The 20399-nt window shown below is 34.8% G+C and overlaps 1 protein-coding gene across 1 annotated transcript in view; it reads left to right on the top strand.

Annotated features, from left to right (window-relative positions):
- The window catches only part of DENND1A (DENN domain containing 1A), a 645990-nt gene that overhangs the window by 416015 nt on the left and 209576 nt on the right, over nt 1–20399 (top strand).

Below are 20399 nucleotides of genomic sequence, written 5' to 3'. Positions count from 1 at the left end.
AGTATCCTAAAAAAGGTTTTTGTAGCTTGAGCAAATTATGAGTCAAAGATGATAACAAATGCTATCATAACATGGTTAAAAAAAAAAATAATAAGGGTCAACCTGCCATCTAGGGGAAGGGGTGAGGGGGAAGGAGGGAAAAATTGGAACAAAAGATTTGGCAATTGTCAATGCTGTAAAATTACCCATGCATATAACCTGTAAATAAAAAGCTATAATAAAAAAAAAAAAAAGTACCATTCTTGTACTTTATGCTTTAGCATGTAGAAAATTGTGATACGTTTGAAGTAAGACTTTTAGTCTTGAAGGTAAAAATATTAATATCTATGTATAAATGCAGTGGCATGAAAGAACACTTGTCAAAAACCTAAACATAGGTTTCAACAATATAAAAAAATGCACCAAACTAAATGCTGAGCAGCAAAGCCAAGAAATATTCACAATAAATGAGTTTTTTAGCCAAGGGAAGCTTAGGAAAATAGAAAAGTCTACAGGCACTTGTGTGGGAGTTGTCTAGGAGTATAGAGCAACAAAAGAAATGGCAATACTGGCTATAGTTGGCAGTAGCAATGAGGAGTGGCTGAGTTCCCAGGGATGGTACGGAGACTGAATGTGTGGTTAAAAAGAGATTCCAGGGGACCTCAATGCTAACACCAGGAGCAGGAATAGGACCTTTGGCAGCTCAATTATCTTTTACCCAGTTTTGAGACAGTTCTAGGGCAGAGAAGAGCAGTTATGATCACAGGGGAGCAATGGCCCTGTCTTCAGCTTTGGGAACTCTCACCTTAGCAACATTAAGAGGGTTATAGAGCTGGTCAGAAAGAGATTACAGGGGACTATTTGATGGCACAGGCCACAATGCCTGGGTGCTATTACCCATATGCAGTTCTAAGTCTCATTTCCATGGTGGAAAGGAGTATTTGTGTTCACTGATTGCAGTTCCAGAGTAGAAAGAAGCAGTAGTAATTGTAACTGGAGGAAAGCGTATCCCCTTCTTGTGTAAAAAATAAACCATAGACCAGGAGACCTTTTCAGTGATCATACTTTTGCTTACACCAACTTGAAAGACCCTAGGAACTAGTCCTGAAAGCAGTAGCATGAAAAAAACCTGAAGACTGGGTCAACGTGAACAGAGTCCAACTTTAACATAAAGATCAAAGTCAAGAAATAAGTTGGAAAAATGAGTAACAACGACAAAAAAAGCACTTGACCATAAAAGACTACTACAGTAATAGGAACTACCAACACATAGGCTAGTGGAAGACAACACCATGAAAACAATTACAAGCAAAACATCAAAGGAAAAAACTACAAATTAGACACAAGCCCAAAACGAATTCCTGGAATAGTTAAAGTAAGAGACGAGTAATAGAGGAAAAATTGGGAAAAGGAATGAAGACAATACAAGAAAATCATGAAAATATAATTAACAGAATGATAAAGGAGGAACAAAAAATATTAATTAAAATAACGCCTTAAAAAACAGAATAAGCTAAATGATAAAAGATGCCAAAAAATTAACTGAAAAAAGAAACTCCTTGAAAAGCAGAAAAGTCAAATGGAAAAGGAGGTACAAAAATTCACTGATGAAAATGATTCTTTAAAAAGCAAAATTGGAGTCAATGACTATAATAATCTAGTGTTTGACAAATCCAAAAACTTCTGGGATAAGACAATCGGTATTTGACAAAAATTGCTGGGAAAACTGAAAAATAGTATGGTAGAAATGAGACATTGACTATTACCTAACACCCTATATCAAGGTCAGAATGGGTTCATGATTTAGACATAAAGGGTGATATGAGAAAATTAGGAGAACAAGGGACAGTACCTCTCAGATCTGTGGAAAAGGGAGGAATTTGTAGCCAAAGAAGAACTAGAGAACATTATGAAATGCAAAATGGATAATTTTGATTATATTAAATTAAAAAGGTTTTTTACAAACAAAAAATTAGATTAGAAGGGAATCACAAAGCTGGGGAAAATTTGTATATCCATAATTTCTGATAAAGGCTTCATTTCTAAAATATAGAGAGAATTGATTCAAATCTGTAAGACTGTAAGTCAGTTCTCAAATGATAAATGATCAAAGAATATGAACAGATGAAGAAATTAAAAGCCATTTCTAGTCATTTCTAGTCTCTAATCACTATGGATTAGAAGAATACAAATTAAGACAAGTCTGAAATGCCACTTCATACCTCTCATATTGGCCAAGATGAAAGGAAAAGAAAATGATAAATATTGAAGGAAATACGGGAAAACTGGTTCACTAATGCATTGTTGGTAGAGTTATGAATTGATTTACCCATTCTGGAAAGCAATTTAGGCTATAAAACTATGCATACCTTTTGATCCAGCAGTATCTCTACTGGGTCTGTTTCCCAAAGATATTTATAAAAAAGAGAAAAGGACCCAAATGTGCAAAAATGTTTGTAGCAGCCCTTTTTGTGGTGGCAAGGAACTGGAAACTGAGTGGATGCCCATCAGTTGGGAAATGGCTCAGTGAGTTCGGGTATGTGAATGTAATGGAATTTTATTGTTCCATAAGAAATGACAAGCAGGCTGATTTCAGAAAAGTCTGAAAAGACTTAGATGAACTGATGCTAAATAAAGTGAGCAGAATCAAGAGAATGTTGTACACAATAAAAGACTATGTGAAGGTCATCTGTGATGAACTTTAATTTTTTCAGCAATAAAGTGATTCAAGGCAGTTTCAATAGACATGGAAAGAGCTGTCCACATCCAAAGAGAGAATTATGGAGATTTAATGTGGATCAAAGCACACTATTTTTACCTTGTCTTTGTGGTTTTGTTTGTTTGCTTGTCTTTTTCTTTCTTGTGTTTTGCCACTTTTTGATCTGATTTTTCTTGTGCAACATGACAAATACAGAAATGTGTTTACAAGAATTTCCCATGTTTAACCTATAGTGAATTACTTGATCTGTAGGGGAGAACAGGGGAGAGGAAGAAAAATTTGGAATACAAGGTTTTGCAAAGATGAATATTGAAAATTATTTTTGCATGTATTTGGAAAAATAAAAGCTATTATTTAAAAAAGAAATAAAAGAAAGATAGAAAAGCAAAATTAGCCAAATGAAAAAGCAAACATTCACTGAAGAAAATAATTCCTTAAAAATTTAAATTGGGCAAGTAGAAACTAATGATTCAATGAGAAACTGAGAAATATTAAAACAATGATAAAAGTAGGAAGAAGGAGAAAAACTGTCAATGATGTAAAATACCTCATCTGAAAAATAATTGTCTTGCAAAATAGATTGAGGAGAGGTTATTGGATTACCCGAAAGCCATGATCAAAAAAAGAGCCTAGATATCATATTTTAAGAAATTATAAAGCCCTATATCTTAGATCTAGAGAGTAAAATAGACACTGGAAGAATTCGCTGATCCTTTCCTGAAAGAAATCACAAAATGGAAACTCATAGGAATAATATAGCCAAATTCCAGAACTGCCATTTAGTGGAACCATAGTCAGAATTATAACAAAATTTAACAGCTTCCATGTTAAAGGAGTGAGGGCTGATGATATTCTGGAAGGCAAAAGAGCTAGGATTACACCCAATAACAACCTGTAAAAATGAGTATAGTCCTTCAGGGGAAAATGGACATTTAATGAAATAGAGAACCTTTAAGCATATCTGATGAAAAGACCAGAAGTGAATAAAAAATTTGGCATTCAAACACAAGACTCAAGAGAAGCATAAAAGAGTAATAATGAAGGCATAATCTAAGAAACTCAATAAAGTTAAATTGTTTACAATTCTACATGGGAAGGTGATATAAAACTCCTGAGAATTTTGTCATTATAAGGGAAGTTAGAAAGAAGTTCTATAGACAGAGGAAATTAATATAAATAAATTACATTGGAATGATTTTCAAAAAAGTAAAAAATGGGGGGGAGGAGAGTGGAGCCAAGATGGTGGAGAGGACACATGCTTCTCTTTGATCTTCTCCTATGACCCTCAACTAATTAGCAAATTGAGCCTTTGAATTAGCCAGGTGCAGACAGGCAGAGCACAGATGCCAGCACACATTGTACAGACCTGAAGCAGGGTGTAGTCTTCACTAGGCAATGCAGACTCTGGGCTGCAGAGAATCTACAAGGAGGAATGTACAACAGTGTTGGCTACTCTGCTCTGGTTACAAGCCAGTAGAACAGCAGAGAAGTTATAAAACATCCAACATAAACACAAAAGGTAAAGAGTGAACCCTAAAACGCCAGAATTTCATGGAACCGTGCAGCCGCTTGTAGAGGAAACTTGGAAAATCTTCTTTGCCCTAAAAGCAAATCCCAACTTAAGAAAAAATGAGTAAAAAAAGCAAAGAGAACTCTAACCATAGATAGTTTTTATGGTGAAAGAGAAGAACAGATTTTTAACCCTGAGGAGACTAAAAACAGATCATCTCTAGATGAAGCCCCAAAAGATGATATAATCTGGTCCCCATCACACAAAGCTCTCCTAGAAGAAATTTAAAAAGGATCTTAAAAAAGAGCTAGAAGAAAAATGGGAAAAGGAAAGGAAAACTTTGCAGGAGGGTTTGGAAAGGGCATATAACTCATTAAAAGATAGATTTGACAAAATGGAAAAACAAAGCAACTCCCTGAAAAACAGAATTAGTGAAATGGAAAAAAATTCCATAGAACAAAAAAGTAAAACATGAAGGGAAAGAAGAAAAATGGGGGAAATTATTTCACATGAAAGATTAACTCAAGGAAAAGCTTTTACAGTAGAAGGAGGAAATGGGAATAAACAGCTTTGAACAATGTTTGAACCTTACTTATGGGAACTGGTTCAAAGAGAGAAGAATGAGCGCGCGCGCGCGCGCGTGTGTGTGTGTGTGTGTGTGTGTGTGTGTTTACTTGGGTATATAAATCATATCTAATAAGGAAAGCGGAGAAAAAGAGCATAAAACAAAAGTCAGTGAGGGGATTGGTAGGGACAGAATGTGATAAAAGGGAGGTTAAATTAAGGGAGGCAACAGTCAAGTGAAACAGAAGAGGAGGGACAGGGTAAAAAGAGAGGGAAAAAAACAGAAGAAAATAGAATAGAAGGAAATATATAATTAGTAACTATGAATACATATGTGATAAACTCACCCAGAAGACAGAAGTCACTAGCAAAATGGATTAGAAATTAGAATCCAACAATATATTGTTTACAGTTGAAACAGAAAGAAACACACAATTAAACTAAAGGGGCTATATCATAATTATGCCTTAGCTGAAGTAAAAAAGGCAGGGGTAGTAATGATGATCTCATACAAATCAAAAACAAAAGTAGATCTAATTAAAAGAGATAACCAGGGTCTATATTCCAAAGAGATCTTAAAGAAGAGAAGGGGACCTGTATGTGCAAAAATGTTTGTTGCAGTCCTTTTTGTAATGGCAAGAAACTAGAAATTGAACTGATGCCTCTCACTTGAGGAATGACTCAATAAGTTATGGTATATGAATGTAATGGAGTATTATTCTATAAGAAATGACAAGCAGCTTGATTTCAGAAAAGCCTGAAAGTCTTTCATGAACTGATGCTAAATAAACTAAGCAGAATCTAGAGAACATTGTACACAGCAACAAAAAGATTATGTAATAATCAACTATGATGAACTTGGGCTCTTTTCAGTAAGGAATTATTCAAGGCAATTGCAGTAGACTTGTGTTGGAAAAAGCCATCCTCATTCAGAGAAAGAACTATGGAGACTGAATGTGGATCAAAGTGTAGTATTTTTATCTTTTTTGTTGTTGTTTGGTTGATTTTTCTCTTTCTTGTGTTTTTTTCCTTTTTGAGCTGATTTTTCTTGTACAGAATGATGAATATGGAAATATTTTTTAGAAGAATAGTACATGTTTAACTTATGTTGGATTGCTTGTTGTCTAGGAGAGGAGGGTGGGGATAAGAGAGAGAAAAATTTGGAACACAAAGTTTTGCAAAGATGAATGTTGAAAACTATCTTTGCATTTATTTGGAAAAATAACTTTTTAAATAACTTTTTATTTTCAAAATATATGCAAAGATAGTTTTCAACATTCACCTTTGCAAAACTTTGTCTTCCAAATTAAAATATTATTTTAAAAAAGATAGCCAAGAAACCAAAAGATACCTTAATCAATGAAATAATATCAAAAAATATTTTAAAGTAAATTTTACTGATAAATTTATTTAAAAAAAAATCCTCCAATTAACTGTCTTACACCCATCAGAAGTAATTAGAGAGTATGTGGGAAAATAATGAACTATTATGAAGTTGAATAATAATGAACTATTAATAGTTCATTAATGAACTATTGATGAAGTTGTGAATTTGCCCAGTTATTCTAGATAAAAATTTAGTACTATGCCCAAGGAGCTATAAAACTTTGCAAATCTTTTGACCCAGCAATACAAGTTGTTTATCCCAAAGACATCAAAGACAAAAGTTTCTATATGTAAAAACATGTTTGTAGCAACTCTTTTTGTGGTGGCAAAGAATTAGGAATTGAGGAGTTGCCCATCAATTGAGATATGGCCAAACAAATTGTGGCATGTGATTTTGATGGAATACTGTTGTGCTATAAGAAATGACTGGGGTGGGGGGGTACTTTCAGAAAAAAACCTGGGAAGTTTTTTGAAAACTAATACAGTGGAAAGTTAGCAGAATGAGAATATTATACATAGTAACATCTGTATTATAAAGATGATCAATTTGAACGACTTAGCTTCTCTGATCAATATAGTTATCCAAGACAATTCTGAAAAGACTCTTGATGAAAAGTGCTTATTTACCTCTAAAGAGAGAACTGATAAGTTTTGGGTGCTTATTAAAATATAATTCTCTCACTTTATTTTTCTTGCTTTCTTTGCAACATGACTAATATGTATGTTATATGATTTCACATGTATAATTGATTGCCTCCTCAATGGATGGAGAAATTACTGAAGGAAGGTAATTAAGAACTCAAATTTAAAAAAAAGTTAAAAATAAATATATATATTGTTTTTTAAAAATTAAGACATTATAAGGAGGTAAATTTTAGCACAATGCAATTTGAGTCATACATCTATGTAGTTAAAGAGTTTTCTGTCATCAGAAAAATAATAAAGGCTTTAACCTTTATTATATACTACATACCAGAGAAAAATCTACTTGGTTAGAGGAAATTTTCATATAGCTAGAAATTTCACTAGTTATTTTCTGAGGTAATAGAAGGAAAAAATCTAATTATTAGAATGGATCTCAGAAGTCTTCCTCTTTTTTTTTTTTAATTGCTGAGGCAATTAGGGTGGTTAAGTGACTTGCCTAAGGTCACACAGTTAGGAAGTGCAAAGTCTCTGAGGTCAGATTTGAACTCGGGTCCTCCTGACTTCAGGGCTGATGCTCTATCTACTGTGCCACCCAGCTGCCCCTCAGAAGTCTTCTAATTCAACCTCTACTGAAGCAATAATCCCTACTTTCAGCAAACCTGATTAGTGATCATCTAGCCTCTCTTTGAATATCTCTAGGGGCAGGAAATTTATTACTTTCCTAAGAAATTTACAATTATTAGGATAATATTAATATTATGTAATTATTAAGATGTTTTCCTTACATCTACCTAAATCTGCATCTCAATAACTTCTAGTCATCATTCTTAGCTGTCAGGGGGCAAACAGAACAGGTTTAATCCATTTTCCACATGAAAGCCCTTCATGTGCTTGAAAATAGCTAGCCTGTTCTGTTCATTAGGAAAAAGATTTTATTGCTTCATGTGGCAGGACTTACCTGTGTCTGTTCTAAAGTGAACCTGAAATTGAAATATTCTGACCAGGACATTGACCAAATTAGTCACCCTATTATATTCCTTGTTCTGAATAATGTGCCTCTTTTAATGCATCATAGAATATCATTAATATTTTTGGTTGCCAAGTTACGTTATTGACTTAGTGAGCATGTAGTCTATTAAAGCCTTTCATAGATCATTGTTGTTTGTCTTTCATTCTCCAAGAGGACCATAACATAAAGGAGGTGAAGCCATGACATGCAAGTGAATTGAATTTAACGAGGGAGAGTTGTGCAAGGTTACTTGCCTCACTTTCCCACCTAGAGCCATCTAGGTCTGGTGGCGGGTTATAGATTAGGATGACTAAAGTTATTGCATGGATTTATCTCTACTTCTCAGTTCATGAAGTGTTTTTTTTTTTTTTTTTAATTAGGTCAGAGAATTTTATACTTTTTCTTAAATTTCATCTTGAATTTCATTTCATCCATAATTCTAACCTATCAAGACTGTTTCTCCTGATTGTTTTCAGGCTTGTTAAGTAAGCATCCCTCTAAACTTCATGTCATCTTTGAATTTGACAAACATAGTATCTATATTTATATTGAATTCATTGATTTTTTTTTTAATTTTCAATACCATAGGGCAAGGATAGGTTTTTGAGGTGCGTAATTACCCCTTACCAATTGACATTCAGCTGCAAAAGCCTGATTCTTGGGTAGGTCATTCAACTCCTTTACAGTAAATTCAGATAAGAGATATCAGATATGTGGCCTGCAGCATTCTCTAGTACACCACCAACCAGAATAAGATGAAATGGTCAATAACAAACAAAATAAATAAAAATATAATAAAACATGGATAATGTTAATATGTGATTTTCTAAGTCAATAGACAGCCTTCAGGGATCCTTTAGTATTGTTGTTGTATTTCTATTTGAATTTGACACCTACAGCATCGGCCTAGTTTGTTTGTTCTTATCTAGCCACTTCATTTTACATGTGAAGAAAGTGAGATCCAGGAAGGTTAGATGATGCCCCAGAGGTCACACAGGCAGCCAGCATCCAAGGTGGGACACAAAGGCAACTCAATATTCTTTCCTTTAAACCATGTTTCCTCCCTGTGAGGTGAAATGACATCCAAAGTTATATAGTGGATGTGGAGTAACTGCCTTTGTGAGTTTCCATTTCTTCCTTTCTAAAATAGGGAAAATATACATAGTATCTATCTAAAGAGGAGATAAAAAAGGAGCTTTGTAAACAGCAATCAATTCTGGAAATATGAACAGCCAGGAATAGGTGTTGTTAAACAATAATAATGATGCCCTTTCTTAGGAAAAATAAATAACCCATGGTCTTTTTATCTTCCTCATTGCCAGATAGAATGTTCTTCTTTGGTTACACATAGAATAGAATTGGAGGGAATTGTGAAATGAACTTTGAGTGGATCAATCTTGCTTTCCTGGGAAATTTGCCTGTCTCTTGATTTCCAGCTCATGACACCAAAAGACTCTAACTTGTTGATTCCACAGTTAGGAAAAAACATATCCCAGTGAAGTGAATCTGGGGTCTTGGCTGTATGCGTGGTTTGTCAACAATTGAGTATTTTATTAGACTTTATGAGACTTCATTAAAGAAGTCCAAGCAGGAGTACTGTAGAACATCAGAGGGTCCCTTACCAATAAACTCCCAAACTTCAAGCTTTGGAATGCCATAAATGTTTAAGACACTTCCTTCCTTTTCATTATTGACTTTTCCTTCACTTTTATACCAGCAAAGAGCTGTTTTTTATTGGTTAAAATTTCTTGATTCAATTTCTGCAGGTCTGTTTAAAAGCTCCATTTTATCTGGGAGGATGTTTGGCGCATAGCAGAGGAAGTCCTGCCAGTGAATTCAATTAGCTGGCATAGCTTGCAGATATTGTACACGGTTTTCTGCGTTCTCCTTTTTTTTCACAACTACTACATAAACACAGCTGGGTTTAATATTTGTCGTAACAAAGATTTAACTGGGATCGTTTTTCTTAGGGTAATTAATGCTTGGAGCTGCTGCTGCGATGGTGCTCTCCCGTTTGCAATCCTCATTTCTTTTCCTTTGGTTATCCAGATAATGAAGGGTGCTCCTCCGGGTCTTTCCCATTCCTTGAAACTGCTTAATACTTGGCTGTTACCACCTGAGAGCAGATGCATTTCATTGCAAGAATTGAATTTCTGTCAGTTCTCTCATGCATCATGTGTTCAGAACTATAAGTGGATCAAGTTGTGTTGATCACAGCAGGGACACTGTGAAGCAGATCTATTATACATACTTCCCACTCTCCACCCCCACCCTCTCAGAAACAGAATTGCCCCTCCCTCCCTTGTGCTTGTTCTTTGTGACTATATTTATGTGATCCACTATCAGTCTAATCTAGCTACATAACTGCCAATGGATATCTATCTTCATCATACCAGAATTATTGTTGAGACAAATTCCGCTTTTATCTAGGGAATCACCAAACATTTTATTAATTCCTGATTACACACCACTTTTCAGTGGCTAAAATAAATCCACTGAAGCCCAGCCATAATGAGTGACATTTATTTTGATGACATTTAGATTATTGATGCACTAGAAAATGCTAATTGGACAACCATTTTTCCTTCTGACCTTTCTTTCTGTGTAAAAATAGTCACTTGTCTACACAAGTCAAGGCAGAGTTTTTGGCTTCTAAATCTGACTTAGACTTTTAGAAGAAAGTGAGGGATGGAAATGATGTAAAAACTTATAGGACCTAGAATGTCAGAGCTGTAAGGGACCTTAAAAATAGAGAATGGTTTGCAACTATGCTCAAAAAGTTAGCAAACTGTGCATACCCTTTGATCCAGCAGTGTTGCTACTGGGCTTATATCCCAAAGAGATCTTAAAGGAGGGAAAGAGACCTGTATGTGCCAAAATGTTTGTGGCAGCCCTTTTTGTAGTGGCCAGAAACTGGAAATTGAGTGGATGACCGTCAGTTGAAGAATGGCTGAATAAACTGTGGTATATGAATGTTATTGAATATTATTGTTCTGTAAGAAATGACCAGCAGGATAATTTCAGAAAGGCCTGGAGAGACTTGTATGAACTGATGCTGAGTGAAATGAACAGGACCAGGAGATCATTATATACTTCAACAACTATACTGTATGATGATCAATTCTGATGGACGTGGCCATCTCCAGCAATGAGTTGAAACAAATCAGTTCCAATAGAGCAGTAATGAACTGAACCAGCTACACCCAAGGAAAGAACTCTGGGAAATGAGTCTGAACCACTACATAGGATTTCCAATCCCTCTATTTTTGTCTGCCTGCATTTTTGATTTTGTTCACAGGTTAATTGTACATTATTTCAAAGTCTGGTTCTTCTTGTGCAGCAAAATAACTATATGGATATGTATACATATATTGTATTTAACATATACTTTAACATATTTAACATGTATTGGTCTCTTTGATCCAGCAGTATTACTACTGGGCTTATATCCCAAAGAGATCATAAAGAAGGAAAAGGGACCTGTATGTGCACAAATGTTTGTGGCAGCCCTTTTTGTAGTAGCTAGAAACTGGAAACTGAGTGGATGCCCATCAGTTGGAGAATGGCTGAATAAATTGTGGTATATGAATATTATGGAATATGATTGTTCTGTAAGAAATGACCAACAGGATGATTTCAGAAAGGCCTGGAGAGACTTACATGAACTGATGCTGAGTGAAACGAGCAGGGCCAGGAGATCATTATATACTTCAACAACAATACTATATGATGACCAGTTCTGATGGACCTGGCCACCCTCAGCAATGAGATCAACCAAATCATTTCCAATGGGGCAGTAATGAACTGAACTAGCTACACCCAGCGAAAGAACTCTGGGAGATGACTAAAAACCATTACATTGAATTCCCAATCCCTATATTTTGTCTACCTGCATTTTTGATTTCCTTCACAAGCTAATTGTACAATATTTCAGAGTCTGATTCTATTTGTACAGCAAAATAACGGTTTGGTCATGAATACTTATTGTGCATCTAATTTATATTTTAGTATATTTAACATCTACTGGTCATCCTGCCATCTGGGGGAGGGGGTGGGGTAAGAGGGGAAAAATTGGAACAAGAGGTTTGGCAATTGTCAGTGCTGTAAAGTTACCCATTCATATAACCTGTAAATAAAAGGCTATTAAAAAAAAAAAAAAAAAAAAACATGTATTGGTCTACCTGCCATCTGGCGGAGAGGGTAGGCGGAAGGAGGGGAAAAATTGGAACAAAAGGTTTGGCAATTGTCAGTGCTGAAAAATTACCCATGCATATATCTTGTAAATTAAAAGCTATAATAAAAAAATAGAGAATATAGAAAAATACTAAGGAATCTTATGACATCAAGTACTAGGTTGAAAGAATCCTTAGAACATAATGTGTTGGCACTGGGAAGGAACATGAGGACATAGAATTTTTAACATATACATTAGCTGTTATTTTATGTTAAAGCTGGAAGTGATCTTAGAGAGTAGGTTAAGATAAGTAAATAAATAAAGTGTTACAGCTGGAAGAAACCTTAAAATATAAAGTTTTAGGCCTGGAAAAAAAGGACCTTAGACCTTAATCTTAACCTGTTGTTTTAGGGCTAAGAGTAACAATGTAACAGATTCAAGGACATGAAATAAGTCACTAGCAAAATCAGGTCTTTGACTAACTTTTAAGTCCTGTCTTAGGACTTTCTTTTTTCCCCCCTTCTTTCTTCCTTCCTTCTTTCCTTTCATTTTTGCAAGGCAATGGGGAATTAAGTTACTTTTACCAAGGCTCACACAGCTACTAAGTGTCAAGTATAAGACTGGATTTGAACTCAGGTACTTCTGATTACAGGATTGGTACTCTATTCACTACATCACCTGGCTGCCCTCCTGTGTTCTTTCTAAAATGCCCTGTTACCTTGTCATATCACATTCCTGTCTCATTGTTTGAAAGTTTGTTGGCTAGGGGGTTTTTGTCTGTGTGCTTAAGAAAACTGTTTTAAAAAAAAAAAACCTATCACAGTAATTTTGTAATTATTTTAAGTTGATTTCATTTTATTTTTTTCCTTTTCTAATTCTAGGACTTACAGTTGCTAGTCAGTTGAAAGACTAATTGATAAACATTTGAAGTACAAATGGCTTACTCTGATTTATACAGGTTTAAAATATTGGAATTTTAGTGCTGCTTCTGCTACTATACTGTGGTCTTGAAGTCAAAAGATGTGTTTTGGTGGATTTTTTGTTGATATAATTTGATAAGTAGTCAGAACTATTGGGAATATGCCATATATCTCAGGGAATCAGTTATTGATCTGTTGTGTTGATTATGCCATAGGATAAAAGACTATGAGAGCTGGAAAAGACTTTTGAACATTAGAGCTAAAAAGAAACCTTAGAGACCACATAATCCAAAGTCCTTTTTTGACAGATGTGAATGTATAAATTGTTTTTTATATGAAAAGAAGCTATTTATCTTTTGATTTATTTTTTGGTCATGATCAGTTTGGTTTGAAATAGTTTTTGTTCCCTAGTTAAATAGTTGAGGTTTTTGTCTGTCCATTTTGGTGTTGGGAAGTGTATTTAAGGGAAGTGATGATTTTTTTTTTTTAAAGATTAAATTCTGTTTTTCAGACGTTTCCATTTTTTCAAAGGTAGATTCCATTTTTATTTTTTCCTGTTGTGTTTGCAAGAGGATGCTTCTTAGTTTATTCATGTTGACAACTGAAAAGGCTTGGACCTAATTAAAAGAATTTCCACTAGCACCTTTACTGAACCATTTCATTATGCTGCATTGCACAGATTGCATTTTGAAACATGGTGATAGTTTAAATCTGACCTTTTAAACCTGAACTGCCAGAAATATGGTTGGGGAGGGGGGAGGCATCTTTTAAAATATTGCCAGAAAAAATATATAAACATATTCAAATGTATATAGGCACATATTTGGTTGGAAATAATGTTCATATTGTATGGCTATATAGTAATATAAATATACATTTGCTTTAAGTTCAGACTTCCCTGGGTCATTTAGCTTAGGTAGAGGTATCTTTTATTTTTATTGTGTGTGTTACAGCTAAATTGTTTTTAGGAATAACAAAGTCAAATTAACCTCTAAAGTAAAACTGGAAGGAAATTTAGAAAATAGAATTTTGGAACATTAAACATATTATGTTGAGCTAGAAGGCATCTCATAATTCTGTATGAACACCTTCATAAATAAGGAACTTCCTCTTTCCTGAGACAAACAGTTCCAGTTTTAGATAAATATGAGAACTGGAAAGGACAAATTCTGGAAAGTAAAGAGATAGGAGGCATTGAATATAAATACTTTTTTATAGATGGCCTGACCTTTATTTTACAATGTTCACTTAATTTCAACTTCAGGCATTCTTTCTCTTTAATCTTCATCTTCTTCTTTACTAGTTTCTTACTGTCTACAAATATGCCCAACTCTTCTTCATCCTTAAAAATAAAATCCTTAAAGCAAACAAAAAGTTCACTAAACCATGGCATCCTCTTCAGCTATCTTTTCACTTCTCCATTTCTTAGCTAAACTCCTTTAAAAAGTCTTTATACTCAATGTATTTTCTCTGCTGTGTTTTGTTTCCCATCCTACCCTCCTCCTCAACACTCTGCATTCTGGCTTCTCAGCCTGATCATTTGACTGCAACTGTTCACTTCAGAATTACCAATGACCAAAAATCAGCCTGCTCATCATTTCTTATAAAACAGACTTCTGGGGGTGGAGCCAAGATGACAGAGATGACACACGTTTCTTTCTGACTTTCACCTACAACCCTCAGACTAATTAGCAAATCCAGTCTCTGAATTAGCTCTGGACCAGCAGAACCCACGAATTTTGGGAGTGCAACAAATTACCATTAAAAGATAATTTCAAAGGTTTCAATTGGAAACAGGAGGGAGGCAGCCAAGCACAAGCAGCTAAGCACAGACACCAGTGCAGACAGCGCAGAGACTCCACATGGTGGAAAATCTACAGGGAGGAATCTACAGCAGTGTTGGCTACTCTGCCTTGGTTGCAAACCAGTACATCAGCAGAGAAGTTATAAAACATCCAATACAAATACAAAAGGTAAGTAGTGGACCCCAAAATGCCAGAATCTCATGGGATCTGGCCAAGCCCACCCAGCATTAGCAATGAGTCAGCAGTGACCCAGCGCAGCTATGCTGCTTATAGAGGAAGCTGCTTCTTGTAGAGGAAGCTTGGAAAACTTTCCATGCCCTAAAAGCAGATCTCAACTTTTTTTTTTAAATGAGTAAAAAAGCGAAAAGGATTCTGACAATAGACAGCTTTTTCATGGAAGAGAAGAACAGATATCAAATCCTGAAGAGACTAAAGGTAAATTGTCTCCAGATGAAGCTCCCAAAGGTGATACAACCTAGTCCCCACACAAGGCTCTTGTAGAAGAAATTAAAAAGGATCTTAAAAGAGAGCTAGAAGAAAAATGGGGAAAGGAAAGGAAAACTTTGCAAAAGGGTTTGGAAAAGGCATATAACTCATTAAAAGATAGATTTGATAAAATGGAAAAAGAAAACAACTCCATGAAAAACAGAATTTGTGAAACAGAAAAAGAAAATAACTCCCTAAAAAACAGAATTTGTGAAATAGAAAAAAAAAATGCCAAAGAACAAAACAGCTCATTTAAAAATTCAGTTGGACAAATACAAAAAGAAGTTTAAAAAAAAAAGTTAATGAAGAAAATAATTCACTAAAATTCAGAGCTAAATAAGTGGAAATGAATGACTCAATGAAACAACAAGAATCAGTCAAGCAAAACAAAAAAAAAAAAAAGAAAGAAAAAAATCAAAAAAAATGTAAAATACTTAATTGGGAAAACATGGAAAATAGATCTAGGAGAGACAATCTAAGGATTATTGGACTCCCTGATGAATTCAAGATGAAAAAAAAGAGTCTAGACACTGTTTTTCAGGAAATCATCAAAGATAACAGCTCAGATATCATAGAATCAGAAAGTCAAATGATCATTGAAAGAATTCACCGAACACCTCCTGAAAGAGACCCAAAATTAAAATCAAAAGGAATATTGTGGTGCAAATTTTAGAACTAGCGGACTAAGAAAAAAAATATTACGAACAGCCAGAAAGAAACAATTCATATAGCAAGGAGCCACAATAAAGACTACTCAGGATTGAAAGGCCTGGAATCTGATATTCTGAAAGGTGAAGAAACTTGGAATGCAGCCAAGAATAAAAACTGCTAAACTTAGCATTTTCGTTCAGAGAAGAAGATGGAGATTCAATGAAACTGGTGAATTGTATTTATTTTTGATGAAAATACCAGAGCCAAACAAAAAATTGACCTTCAAATATAGAACTCAAGGGAAGTATAAAAAGATAAAAAGGGGGAAAAAAATTCTTGAGAATTATTTCTGTTATGGGTATACATAGAAAGTACATGTATAATCTGATTTTACTGTAGTAATATGAAAAAATTAGAGGTGGAAAGGGGATTGTAACAGAAAAAAAAGGGGGGAAAGTAGAAATAAAATGAGGGAATCTACATCTTAGGAAGAGGCAAAGAAAACCTATTGTAATTAAAGGAAAGAAGAGAGGGTGACAAATATTGTGTGAATCTTACTCTTATCAGATATGGCTCAAAGAAATAACATTAGATATATTTGATTTCATTGAGAAACTACTCTCATAGAATAGTGGGAGAAGAAAGGGGAAAAGGGAAAAGGAGTAGGCTAAATAGAAGCGAAAACAGAAATAGTAGGGGAAAGATATAAGAGAGGGGGAGGGTCTCTAAAGGGGGAGAACTGCTTGAGGCAAGTAAATACTGGGGAGGAGGGAAAGAGGAAAAGGAAAGAGAAAAATTGTCTTGGGCCCAGGCTAGCTTTCTTGAGGTCCTCTGGAATGTGTCTTGGTTTCTGTGGAGGAGGCAGGAGGACCACCATGATGCTCTCTGTTTTGAAGTCTGTCTGAGTCTGAGAGCTTGTGCTCCAGCCTTCAGACACTGTCTTCCACCAGTCTGTTCCAGTCTCCTTCTGAGTCTGTCTCTGGCTCAGACAGGCCTTGGTCTCAGTGGAGAAGTGAAGGAGGACAGTTCTGCCACCATGGTGGTGTGAGATGGAATGAATGAACTGGCTGAGTTTGTCCCAGCTTACATACTTTATTAAAATTACTTTATCATAGGTGTGAATCTTTTAGAGCTATATTAAATATTAAGTACATGTGTTGAACTAGAGAACTATTAATCACCATGTTTAACTAGATAACCATTGTATTATCAATTCCACAGAGTTCTGGCCCATAACACAAGAAGAAATAGACAGCAAAACTATAATAGTGAGAGATCTCAATCTTGCTTTCTCAGAACTAGATAAACCAAACCACAAAATAAATAAAGAAGTTAAAGAAGTAAACAGAATACTAGAAAAGTTAGGTATGATAGATCATTGGAGAAAATTGAATGGAGACAGAAAAGAGTACATTTTCTTCTCGGCAGTTCATGGAACCTATACAAAAACTAACCATGTGTAGGACATAAAGACCTCAAAATCAAATGCAGAAAGGCAGAAATAGTAAATGTATTTTTTTCAGATCATGATGCAATGAAAATTACATTTAGTAAAAGGCCATTTGAAAATAGATCAAAAAGTAATTGGAAACTAAATAATTTCATCCTAAAGAACGAATGGGTGAAACAGCAAATCGTAGACATAATAATTTAATCCAAGAGAATGACAATGACACAACATGTCAAAATTTGTGGGATTCAGCCATAGCAGTAATAAGAGGAAATTTTATAAATCTAGATGCATAAAATAGAGAAAGAGAAGATCAACGAATTGGGCTTACAACCAAAAAAGCTAGAAAAAAAATTACACCCCCCCCTTATCAAATACCAAACTTGAAATTCTAAAAATAAAAGGAGATCAATAAAATTAAAACTAAAAAAAAACTACTGAATTAACAAATAAAACTAAGAGTTGGTTTTATGAAAAAAACCAACAAAATAAATAAACCTTTAGTTAATTTGATTAGAAAAAGGAAAGAGAAAAACAAATTGTTAGTCTCAAAGATGAAAAAGGAGAACTATCCACCAATGAAGAGGAAATTAGAGCCATTATTAGAAGTTACTTTGCCCAACTTCATACCAATAAATTTGACAACCTAAGTGAAATGGAGGAATACCTACAAAAATATATATTGCCCAGATTAACAGAAGAGAAAATAAATTACTTAAATAGTCCCATTTTAGAAAAAGAAATAGAACAAGCTATTAATCAACTCTCCAAGAAAAAACCCCCAGGACCAGATAGATTTACATGTCAATTCTACCAGATATTTAAAGAACAATTAACTCTAGTACTATATAAACTATTTGAAAAAATAGGGAATAAAGGACTCCTACCAAGGTAAGATGAAAACAGAGTAAGAAAATTATAGACCAATCTCCCTAATGAATATTGATGCAAAAATCTTTTTTTAATTTATAATAATTTTTTATTGACAGAACCCATGCCAGGGTAATTTTTTTACAACATTATCCCTTGCACTCACTTCTGTTCCGATTTTTCCCTCCACCCCCTCCCCTAGATGGCAAGCAGTCCTGTATATGTTGAATATGTCGTAGTATATCCTAGGATACAATATATGTGTGCAGAACCAACAGTTTTCTTGTTGCTCAGGGAGAATTGGATTCAGAAGGTAAAATAACCAGGAAGAAAACAAAATGCAAACTCTTTACATTCATTTCCCAGTGTTTTTTTCTTTGGGTGTAGCTGCTTCTGTCCATCATTGATCAATTGAAACTGAATTAGGTCTCTTTGTCAAAGAAATTCACTTCTATCAGATTACATCTTCATATAGCATCGTTGTTGATGTATATAATGATCTCTTGGTTCTGCTCATTTCACTTAGCATCAGTTCATGTAAGTCTCTCCAAACCTCTCTGTATTCATCCTGCTGGTCATTTCTTACAGAACAATAATATTCCATAACATTCATATACCCCAATTTACCCAACCATTCTCCAATTGATGGGCATCCATTCATTTTCCAGTTTCTAGCCACTACAAACAGGGCTGCCACAAACATTTTGGCACATCCAGGTCCCTTTCCTCCTTTAGTATCTCCTTGGGGTATAAGCCCAGTAGTAGCACTGTTGGGTCAAAGGATGGACAGTTTGATAACTTTTTGGGCATAATTCCAGATTGTTTCCAGAATGGTTGGATCTTGTCACAACCTACCAACAATGTATCAGTGTCCCAGTTTTTCCAAGATCCCTCCAACAATCATCATTATTTTTCCTGTCATCTTAGCCAATCTGAAGGTGTTAGTGGTATCCTTAGAATTGACTTAATTTGATTTCTCTGATTAATAATGATTTGGAACACTCTTTCATATGAGTAGTAATAATTTCAATTTCATCATCTGAAAATTGTCTGTTCATATCCTTTGACCATTTGTCAATTGAGAATGGCTTGGTTTCTTATAAATTAGAGTCAGTCCTCATATATTTTGGAAATGAGGCTTTATCAGGAACCTTTAGCTGTGAAGATGTTTTCCCCAGTTTGTTGCTTCGCTTTTAATCTTGTTTGCATTAGTTGTGTTTGTACAGAAGCTTTTAATTTGATGTAATCAAAATTTTCTATTTTGTGATCAATAATGGTCTCTAGTTTGTCTTTGGTCACAAATTTCTTCCCTCCTCCACAAGTCTGAGTGATAAACTATCCTATGGGAACTATATTTCTGCTATAAAGATGTATAAAAAATACATGTATACCTTGTTCTAGAAATTAGAGGTGGAAAGGACATTGTACCAGAAAAAGGGTAAAGTGGGGGTACTACATCTCACGAAGAGGTAAAGGAAACCTATTATATCTGAGAGAAAGAATGGATGGGGATGAATATAATGGGTATTTTACTGCCATCAGAATTGGCTTTAAGACAAAAAATTTTACACATATTCAATTTATGGTGAAACTTCTCCCATCTCATTGAAAAGTGAGAAGGGAAAAGTGAAAAGGGAAGGAATAAGCTAAGTAGAAGGGAATACGGAAACTGTGAGGGAAAGGAGTAAGTTAGGGAGGAACTCTAATGTGGGGAGGAGGGATACTAAAAACGGAGGGTGGTGAGAAGCAAGTGGTACTCACAAGTTTAATACTGGGAAGGGAGGTAAGAGGGAAAGAAGGGAGAAAGCATAAACAGGGTTAACAAGATGGCAAGTAATACAGAATTTATTTTAACCAGAATGGAACGGGTAAACCCCCATAAAAGAGGAAGAGGTTAGCAGAATGGATTAAAAAGCCAGAATCCTCCAAAATATGTTGTTTACAGGAAACACACCTGAAGCAGGGAGATACATGCAGAATAAAGGTAAAAGGTTGGAGCAAAATCTACTATGCTTCAAGTGAAGTCAAAGCAGGGTAGCCATCCTGATCCCAGATCAGCAAAAACAAAAAATTGATCTAATTAAAGAGATAAGGAAGGGTACTATATCTTGCTAAAGGGTATAGATAATGAAGCAATATCTATATTAAACAAAGATATATATGCACCAATGGTATAGCATCTAAATTTAAAAGAGAAATTAAGAGAGCTGCAAGAAGAAATAGACAGCAAA

This window comes from Sarcophilus harrisii, chromosome 2 (genome assembly GCF_902635505.1).
Source record: "Sarcophilus harrisii chromosome 2, mSarHar1.11, whole genome shotgun sequence".
NCBI lineage: Eukaryota > Metazoa > Chordata > Mammalia > Dasyuromorphia > Dasyuridae > Sarcophilus > Sarcophilus harrisii.
Note: the sequence above shows the minus strand (reverse complement) of the source record. Positions and strands in the feature narration are given on the sequence as shown.